Source organism: Carlito syrichta, unplaced genomic scaffold (genome assembly GCF_000164805.1).
Source record: "Carlito syrichta isolate Samal-C Ts95f unplaced genomic scaffold, Tarsius_syrichta-2.0.1 Scaffold53570, whole genome shotgun sequence".
Classification (NCBI taxonomy): Eukaryota; Metazoa; Chordata; class Mammalia; order Primates; family Tarsiidae; genus Carlito; species Carlito syrichta.
The window spans coordinates 164,133-175,315 of NW_006997666.1; the positions used below are offsets into that span (position 1 = coordinate 164,133).

General features: G+C 33.9%; 1 pseudogene; it reads right to left on the reverse strand.

Annotated features, from left to right (window-relative positions):
* Positions 1–4,120: 4,120 nt before the first annotated feature.
* On the reverse strand, positions 4,121–4,597 carry LOC103250819 (annotated as a pseudogene).
* Positions 4,598–11,183: the final 6,586 nt, after the last annotated feature.

Here is an 11,183-nt window from a genome sequence, read left to right on the forward strand (position 1 = left end):
ATACTAATTTTATGTAAGTAGTTAGTTATAACTTACCAAACAAAACAAATATTTTGAAACATTAACACTCCATCACCCACTCTTTCATTATGATCCTAATGAAGATCAACTTTGTGTACTTTCAAATCTTTCTCAGATTCACCAATTTATACACAAACTTGAGTGATTTAGTCATATATCAGGTTTGAATGGATATTTAATTGAAACAACAGGAGATAATTTTGTTACTCATGTATAGCGATCTCTTCAACAGTAGCATATATATCAATCAAATTGTTTCATGATCTTTGACAATGTGACTAATCCAGTAATAGGCATCATTGGACACACACATACACATACATAGATATAAAAATTGGGAACTAAAACTTATATTTAGTATTCTTTACACAGGCATTTAGATAGACAGATGATAAATGCATATATCTTGTTAAAAAATACATTGCTAAATATTATACTCTTTTCAAATATTTATGAATGGTGCATTAATTATGTATTGACTACTTATTTAAATGATATGCTAAACTTCAGTGAAATTCAAAAGAACCAACCTTTTATCAGTTCATGTATCATAACCCCATAATTCAGAATGGGGTTCAGCTGGTACTTCTAGTGTCTATAGGTCTTCCTTTTACATCTGTCATAAACTACTGGATCTTTGTCTGCTCTGTCCAGACATTGGCTAACAGCTATTACAGACAGCCTCTTACAGGCAGCTAAAATTTTGTTTGCTTGTTTTCTCTGATGAAGAAGACTGATTTCAAAGAAAAGAAATGAAAGTGCAAAAGTCTTCTCAATGTCTAGATTTTAAACTTGCTAAAGTCAATTTTCTTCTAGGATTCTTATAGTTTGAGGTTTTACATTTAGGACTTTGATCCGTTTTGAGTTGATTTTTATATATGGTTAGAGGGAGGGGTCCAGTTTCAATACTTTTGCAGGTGGTCAGCCAGTTTTCCCAGCACAATTTGCTAAATGTGGACTCCTTCTCCCAGTGGTTGTTATTGGTGGCTTTGTTGAAGATGAATTAATTGAGAGTCCCAGGTTTTGCTTCTATATTCTCTGTCCTATTCTATTGATCTATGTGTCTATTCTTGTACCAATACCAAAATCTTTTGGTTATTATAGCCTTGTAGTAAAGTTTCAAGTCTGGAACTATGATATCTCCCACAGTGTTCCTTTTGCTGAGAATTGTTTTGGCTAATTGTGCTCCTTTTTGTATTCTTATGAACGTCCATACTGCCATTTCCAGGTCTGAGAAAAATGATGCTGGCAATTTGATTGGTATTGCATTGAATCTGTAGATTGCCTTAGATAAGATAAACATATTGACAATACTGATTCTTCCAATTCATCAGTATGGAATGTTTTTCCATTTGTTTATGTCATCCTTGATTTCTCTGAGCAACGTTTTGTAGTTCTAATTGTAAAGATCTTTCACTTCTCTGGTTAGAAGGATGCCAAGATAGTTCATTTTTTTGTGGCTATTGTGAATGGGATTGTCCTTTTTATTTGGTTCTCTGCATGCTTCTTGTTCGTGTATAGCAGCACAACTATCTTTTGTACATTGATTTTGTACCCCAAAACTTTACAAAAGATTATTATCAGTGTAAGGAGACTTTATTTTTGTTTTGTTTATACTTGATATAACATAGGTATGATTGTCTTTGTATAGATATTGATTTCTGTTTAAACTCTTTCTCTCTCTCTTCTCTCTCTCTCTTTCTCTCTTTCTCTCTCTCTCTCTCTCTCACACACACACACACACACACACACACACACACACACACAAAGAGAAGAGACTATATCATAATATTCTTATTTGTCTGTTTCTTTAAATAATGAATTTGTATTGTGAAAAGCAAAAGTTTTACTTTTTCACTATATTTATCATCTTATTTTATCCATTTACACAAGATAAAAATGGTGTATCTATTCTACTGAAATATTATTTTCTTAGTTATATTTCTGAAATATCAGCCAATTTATCTTAACTTATTACTTAAAACAACAATGTAGTACTAACTTAATGGATGTGTCACAATGTGGAAGACCCCTAACGCTTTGTTTAACTATATGTTGAAGGAAAATTATCTTTATCAAAATATAATATCTACTATTGAAATGTAAAATTTAACATTGATATCCCAGAACTAAAACAATGTTACATTATGGTTAGAAACCTACAAGCTGCCGGGCTTGGTGGCTCAGCCTGTAATCCTAGCACTTTGGGAGACCAAGACGAGTGGACTGCCCGAGCCCGTGGGTTGGAGACCAGCCCAGGCAATTTGGCGAGACCTCGTCTCTACAATAAATCAAAAATGAGCTGGGCACGGTAGCACACGCCTGTAGTTTTGGCTACTTGGAAGGCTGAGGCAGAAGGATCCCGGAACCCAGCAGATCAGCTCTGGGATGGCCATGAGTGTGCCATTGCACTCCAGCCTGGGCGATTGAGTGAACCTCCGACTCAAAAAAAGAAAAAAAGAAAAGAAAAGAAAAAGAAACCTACAAGCTTTACTTTTATTATGAGATATATTAAGTGATGCTTGTATTCTTGCAGGTATTTCATGAATATAATGGTAATGAAGATATTCACACTTGTCCTCTTTACCAAAATTGCCCATCCTGACGTGGCTCATAAAAATATTTTAGAATATCCTGAATTTAAAATGTGATTATTTTAAAAATATCCCTAATATATTATTAAATAAAATCAAATGCATCCACACTCTCTTTCTTACTTTCTATGCATATAAACATACATATAATATTTATATATGTATTACAATACACTGTGATCAGCTGGAATTTATTTTAGGAATGAAAAGTAGCTTTAACCTAGGAATATCAATTACTACAATTCACTATGTTATGAAATTGAAGGAAAAAAGAAAAACTCTATGATCATCTTGAGAGAAGAGATAGAAGCTGGTTAGGCAGATAGAAAGGGAGGGTCTCAAGTAGACTTAACACCTGCAGGAATGTCTCCTTAACCACCCCATTACTGATTGTTGGCTGAAAATGTGGTTAATGTGGTTAAGAGCATCCTCATAACCCAGGATGTACTGCTAAAGGGAACTTTTTGCCACTTAAACGCAGGTGTAGTAGCTTAAATAAATATCCTAACTTAACCTTGGCTTATTGTAATATTATTAACATAGTATTTGCAATTTGGTTTTACCCCCCCCCCCCACTCCTCCAGAGTGAGCTTTTCTGTAGTACTTATGGGTAATAACTAAGATAGATTAACCTTGGTCAAAGACCCACATGCTCAATAAAAGTGGGTCTCAGGAAGTAAGGAGCAGTTGAGATGTAAATGAGAGAAATATTATCAGAAAAGATAAGATAAACGCCACAAACTCCTTGCACCAGTTACCCATTTCAGGTGCCCTCTCTTTTTCTGGAAAGCTCTGTTACTTAATAAACTCCTTCTTTCACTCACCCTTTTGGATCTGCATTCCTTAATCTTCTTGGTCATGGGACAAGAACCCTAGGTTGTTGGTGTAAGCGGACAGTGGAGTTCAAAACTCCTGGAACAATTTCAGTGAATGCACAGAAACTATTTTTTAAAACACAATAATTTTTATGATAAAAATGAAATGCTAAGCTATCTGGAAAAGTAAAATTCCTAAATCCGATAAAGATAATTAACGAAAAACTACAGCTAGAATATTCAACATTAAAAAAACTAATTACTTTCCTATAATATGAGGAAAAAGATAATGTCTACTTTCACAACTTCTATTTATCATTTTATTAGATATTGTGACCATTGCAATATCACTATAAGAAGAAATAACCAATGTTAAGTTTGGGAAGAAATAAAAAAAAAACTGATGTTATTTGCAACTAATATTTTTCATCAAAGACCATCTAGAACTAGTGAATTTAACAATGTTGCAGAATAAAAAGAAATATTCTGTGTTCTAATATACATTTGTCAAAACTGATTGAGTATAACATTTAAGGGCTGAGCATTTCACTGAATGCAATTATTATTTTTTTTGAAAGTCACAGCTTATCTCATTCTTTAATTAGGTTAGGAGAAAAATGAAGAACCCATTGGCAGCAGGAAGAAACAAGAGTCTTCTATGGTTTGGAATTTGATGAGATAGATATTCAATTACTGTGTATTTTCATGCTTTTTCCATGGCAAAACATAAGGCAGACATGCCTCAAGTCAGTTTACTCTTATATTCTGTAACTATGTTGCTTGCAGGGCTGTTGTTGCCACAATAGTTAGCAGTGCCCCAGACAAATGGGTGCTGGTATCTTCCAACACATCTTTATCCCAGTCTTCATTGCAAGGAGGGCACTGCCATATGCTCTTAGTCAGAGTCTATTGCCCAAAGTTCCTAGTTTGGTTGACAATATCTTGTTCCATACTTTTGTCTTCACAGCTTGAGATATGATGACTGATTTTGCCCGGAACCTGGTGGCGAGTATTGAAGGGACAAGTACCAATTTGCTTGAGACATCAGGATGATTCTTTCTGCTTGATAAGATAAGGAAACCTGCAGACCCTGATCTGGTGGTTTTTACTGTAGCGGCATTGTAATAGCTTTTCAGGGTCCTGGGAGTCAATACAAGTTTCTTCCATGCCAGAAATAAAGCTGAATCAAAGTGCTCATGGAGACATGCTCTCCTTACTGGTGTCTTCTCCCACACCTGAATGCAAATTATACTTCATACAAAAGAGAGAGAGAGGGAGGAGGAGAGGGAGAGGGAACAGGTGAGAAAGAAGGGTGAGAGGGAGACAAACTATTTTTACATTTTGGCAATAAAACACTAAAGAATAAAATAAGAAGACCATTTGTGATTGACTCAGAAACACTAAATATATATGATTTTGAGAGAAGGAAAGTTTTTAATCTAAATTAGTGAAATAAGGGTAGGTATGGAGGGGGAGTTGATTATAAAATTCACCTTAAAGGAAGATGGAATAGGTATTGTTAGAGGGTTGTACAAACTAAACTAAGAAATTGATACTAGAAGCATAAGCTATGTTTAAAGACCTCATATTATGCATAAAATAAATTTGATAATAAACTTTGATGTAAAACTATTAAGAAATTTGAAGAAAACATAGACTATTTTTGAAATTATAGAGTAGTCCAAGATTTCTTAGAACACAGAGAAGAGGAATCATAAAACAAAAAATAATTTATTTGGTGCTTTAGAGTCTAATATGATACAGTAAAACTTTCATTTTTATCAAAAGATGCAGTGGAAAGCACAATTAATACAGGCTAAAAAAATAATTGCAACATGAAAATCTGGTTATCTGATAAAAGACCTGTATTGATATAAAGAACTCCTACAATTAAATATTTTTTTAAAAAACTACCCAATAAAATAAAAAGCAAACTATTTTAATCAACTTGCAAGAAAGAAGATATTCAAATGTCCAACAGACACTTTAAAAATTAGCCTCATCATTACTTATCTGGAAAAAAAAATTAAATTCATTATAAGATACAACGTAATAAAAAATTAAAGGACAATAACATTAAACATTGAAGAGAGTGTGGAGAAACCAAAACTCACATATGTTGTCAGGAGAAATAAAAATACAGTATAACCCGGTGTCATTTTCTTTATTTAAACATACCACTCTATTATACATCTGGCAGTTCTGCTCTTGACTACTTATTTAAAATAAATAATAACATTTGTCCTTAAAATTCTTGAAAATAATATTTATAGGATATATGTTTTTTGTAGAAAAATAACTGGAAATAATACCAATATTCATCAACAGTAGAATTGTTAGACAGGCTGTGTTTTTTACTACCCAGTAGCAAAAAAAAAAGGAATAAACTATTGATATATTATAAAACATGGATGAATCTCAAGAATGTTATGCTGAATGAAAGAAGCCAAAAAGCCAAAAGAATATCTGTATGATCTCACTCATATGAAATCTGAGACTGTATATAACCAGTCTATGTAAATAGAAATCAGCTCAGCTTTTGGTTGGATGAAAGAGCATGAGACAATTTTCTGATATGATGGAAATATTCTGTATCCTAATATCCATGTTTTGCGACTGATTGAATATAACATTTAGGAGCTGAGTATTTCACTGAGTGTAAATTATACTTTGAATGAGAGAGAGAAAAAAATACTCTAAATAAGAGTAAGTAATAAGTCATGCAAAACAAACTAAAAATATTACGGAAATAAGCACTTATAAATTCCACCTAACAAAGAGTAAAACATTAATGGACTGATTTTTTACTTGAACACTTTAAAAATTTCTAAACCAAATTTTTTTTTCTCTTTTCAACTTAGGTTGAATTGGTTGTAAAACAATACTTGGTAGAAGCAGTAAAATCATAGTTGTATGTATAGATGTTTTTGAAAGGGACAGCTGAACCTGACTTTGAAGAAATTCTTCTGAGTAGGCTGTAAGTAGAAAAAAATGTGGTTTAAATGTCCTTGCACTCTTACTGCAGACCTCACCACTGTCTGTAACCAAAAAATGGATCAATGCACAGCACATTCTAATGATTCAACTCAGTTTATTTTGTTGCCATCAGCAAGTTATTATTTGTCAGTTACTGTTTTTAAAGTGATTTAAAATCTCATAAGAAAAATTACTTTGAGGTCACCTACTACCCCTGGTAGATACTGCAATGAACTTCAAAAATGTCAAGATTGAAAGAAGTCTAAATCCAAAATTGACATACTTTCTATTTTTCTCCGATTTAGGTCAGATTCTCTGCTTTCTAGGGTATTGTACTCATGTCTTATTTTAAATTAGGCATGAAAATAAGAGTATTTAGTTGAAGCTCTAATTTTGGTTTTTTTGTGAATCACTAGTGATACCAGCTATTATTTTTGGGTTTTAGTTTTAGTTTAGTTTAGTTTAGTTTTTTTTTTTTTACAAGAGAATAAGCTGCAGGCAGGATGGATAGACATTTTGTCATAGCAGTATCAACAATGTTGCAAGTATCCCCTGGTTTGTAACTGAGCTTTCAATGTCTAAACTAAAAACATTAAACCTCTGGGGACAGAGTCTGAAATAGTGGCTTTAGTTTCCTTTCTTCTCAGGTGATTTTTCAGTTCTATCTTTGGCATTGATCTACTCAGAAGATTAAAATATGGTCAGGAAAATAGAGTGCATCAAAATATTTCATACTGAAATAGGGACCGAGTGATTAATTCACAGACAGCAACACCAAAAGTACAAGTTATAAAAAGGAGAGGTTTGTTAGCCAAGAGTTGGGCCAGTGGCCACTTGCCTGCTGGACATAGTCCCACAGCAAGGGGCCCCCATTAGCTATAGGGGCTTGCTTAAATGGGGGAAAACCACATTGGGATTTTCCAAGTGGGCCAAACCACAACATCCAGGAGGCCTAGGTATTTTTCAAGCAATGCTAGTGGGGTTCACAGAAGCGGAAAAAAAGCTGTTCAACAGTTTAACCTAGCCAGCAGGTGCTTTGCCAATTTCCAGGAAGGGAACTTTTTAACTGTGCAAAGGCTGAGTTCATGTTAGTCTCATTTTTGACATTGTAAATGGCTTTTTAAGCCCCCTCCACAATATGATAAAATTTACTTATCTTTGTAACTTGGGAGATAAGAAACACAGTATTGCATAAACAGCACAGAGGCTGTTATGCTCATGAATCCTAAACTATTGCAGAGATTAAAACTTTTGCTTCCTTTTTATTTTTCTTCTTTATATAACCTAATCATTCATGGCAATATGTTTTCGGTTTATTCTATATAAAATATAATGCTTAATATGAATTTACCTTTTGTTTTGTTGTGTGTTTTTTTAGTTGTTGAATGTTGAAAATTTAAGATCAAGAACTATATTTTGCTGCAGTATTTTGTCGCATAAGTTGATGAGCTGGGCCCCCTAGAAATGTTGCTGTTCCCAGAGCTGCACTGTCAACCTGAAATCCATGTGGTGGCCAAGGACACAATGGCTCTGTGTTGCAGAAGTTTTGTACTCTACTGTCAACTTAAACCAGCAACCTCTGTTCTTGTCCCACAACCAAGAAGTTTAAGGAAAGCAGACACCAAAAGGATGAGTAAATGAATGAGTTTATTAGTCACAAAACTCTCCAGAGAAGAGAGGGGCCCAAAATTGGTTACCAATGCTAGGCATTTGTTTGTATCATTTCTCGAGGCATTTCTCTCATTTGCATCTCATCTGCTCCATAATTCCTAAAACCCAATTCTTATTGCACATGCAGATCCTTGACCAAAGTTACTCCATCTTGAATATTACCCATAAATACCACAGAAAAGTCCACTGGGAGGGGGATAAAACTGCAATGTAAATGCTATGTTGATGATATTACACTAAGCCAAAGTAAAGTTAGGACATTTAGTTAAGCTACTGTGCTTGTGTTTAAGCAGCAAAAAATTTCTTTTAGCAGTACATCCTGGGTTAAGGGGATATTCTCAACCACATTAACCACATAGTCAATAAACAATTATATAACAGGGGTAGTGCAGGGGACATTCCAGCAGGTGTTAAGTCTTCTTGAGGCCCTCCCTCTCTGTCTGCCTAACCAGTTTCTGACTACCTCCTCTCTCTTCTGGATAGAGGAATGCAGTGGTGCCCCAGAACTCAGGGATGCCAACAACTATGGAGCCCCAAGGAGTGTTACAGCTCTCTTAGTTCGCAGGTCAGAGAGTTCTTATAAGTGTTTATAGCTCTGATAGTTCAGTGGGCTGATCAAACAAGGACCCCAAGTTGTGTTGAAGTGGTCTTAGGTTGGTGGGTCCAGCTCTTTCAGTCTGGCATATGCAGCTCTTCTAGTTCAGCAGCTCTTCAAGCTCAGCAGCTCTTCTAGTTCAGCAGTTCCAGGGTTCTTCTCTCACTCCTAGGAAGAATGAGGGAAGCAGTTACCAGAGAGTGAGTAAGTAGGAATTTATTAGGAGCTAGGAAAGCTTCCAGCAATTGAAGGGGACCTGAAAGATGGTTCCTGATGTTTTCTCTGCAGTCAGGGGTTTATGTAGTCTTGAGAGAGTGCTGATTGGTTGGTGGTAATGCCAAAAAGAGAAAGGCACCATGGCGCAGGATTGAAATGCTCCAATCGGGAGAGGACTCAAAATGGTCAATCAAGAAGAAGTGCATGAAAGGGGAAAATCTATGAACCTGGAAATGAATGTTTTCACTCCAGTCTGTGAGGCTTGCAGTGGAAGTTTTTATCAGGACCTGACCTAATCTGATTGCCTATCTGGTTTCTTCCTTTCTCCCCTCTCAGTTTTATGCAGAAAAATGCAAATTCTACTTATAACAAGAAAAGATACTTAGAACAGATATTTACATTACAAAAGCTTGTATTTCAATTCTAGCGTTATCAGTTAATAGCTATGTGAAATCAAGCAATATACTTAGCTATTTTCAAGATTCGTTTTTGTCAAGTGTAATTTATCAAGTAATAAGTGGAATGATGTATATAGTGCCTAGTATAGAAAGTACCTGCCTTATAGTCATCTAAAGTTGTGGAAACATGATAATTATTTTGATCTTGGATGATATATTCTCTTGTGCTATGTCTTCAGAGCGGATCAAATGATGTTAGAAATTCCCCCTTACTCTGAATATAAGGATTTGATTTCATGATGATCATAATTTATTATTCTTTTCATTTCCCTTTCTTTAATTTTTTCTTCTGAGAGAGCTGAAAAAAAATTAATGAAAAGGAGAGATATCATCACTATGCAGAATTTATTGTAAATAGTTAATAAGCAAAAAATTTAAATTCTCAGATTTCAACCTATATATTAAGAGTGCAAAATACATTGTCTTTTATGGTTTCTATATCAGTTCACCACTGGTGAAAAAAAAGCCTAAAGTTATTCATACTGGGTACATCCAAATACAGATGAAGAAAATTGCGTATATATCATTATTCATGCACTGCTTATTCACCTTTTCTGCTGTACCAAGTCACATATTCCATCTATTAATTAGGGCTCAAACATGTCATTCTTTTTTAAATTTGTTTCTCTTTTCTTGATCTGACGTTTGTTTCCTTCATCCAATTGCCCTGAGGCACATCCTAGTCTTTTTTATTCATAGTATATTCTTTTTCAAATGAGCTACAAGCATTATATAGTAGCTATAATCAGACATGAAAATGGGAAAGGAAGAAGTAAAATTGTTTCTATTTGCAGATTTTCTAAGTAGAAACCCTAACAACTCCACAAATGTCTGTTATAGTAATAAATAAAGTTAGTAATGTTGCAGAATAAAAAGCAACATGCCAAAATCAGTTGCATTTCTATACACTAACAACAAACTATCCAAAAAATAAAGTTTTAAAAAAATTATTCACATGGTATAAAAAAGAATCAAATACTTAGGAATAAATTTAACCAATAAGGTAAAAGATTCTGTATACTAAAAAATGTAAGACAATGAAATAAATTAAAGAGGCCCCCAAATAAATGAAAAGATACCCTTTTATCAGAAAATAGGAAATTAATCTTGCAAAAATGTTTATATTACTCAAAGTGAACTACAAATTCAATGTAAGAAATTGAAACTTTAATATTTTCCACTAAAATATAAAAAGCAATCTTACAATTTGTATGGATCCAAAAAATATTCTGACTAGAAAAGCAACTGTGAACAAGATGAACAAAGCTAAGGACTTCCCATTACTTGATTTTAAGTTATATCACAAAGCTGCATTAGTCAACACGGTATGGTACTGGTATAAAAAGGAGCACATAGAACAACAGAATGAAATAAAAAGTCCAGAAATAAACCTATGCATATACAGTCAGCCAATCTCAAAGGTACCAAGAATACATGATAAGAAAAGCATAGTCTCTTCTAAAGGGTTTTGGAAAAACTGGATATCCACACACAAAATAGTAAGATTAGATATTTATCTTATACATAGACAAAAATCAACTTAAAATGATTAAAACTTAAATGCAATACTGTAATTACAAAAGCCTTACCCCCCCCAAAAAAAAGCACAGAGTAAACACCTTGATATTGATCTTGGCAATGATTTTCTTGGATGTGAAACCAAAGACATAGGCAACAAAAGTAAAAACAAACAGGTGGGATTACATCAAACTACAAAGTTTCTATGCATCAAAGAACAAAATAAAACAAAAAGACAACTTATGGATTGGGGTAAAATATTTGCAAACGATATATCTGACAGCATGCTAACATCCAAAATATGCAAGGAACTCATGAA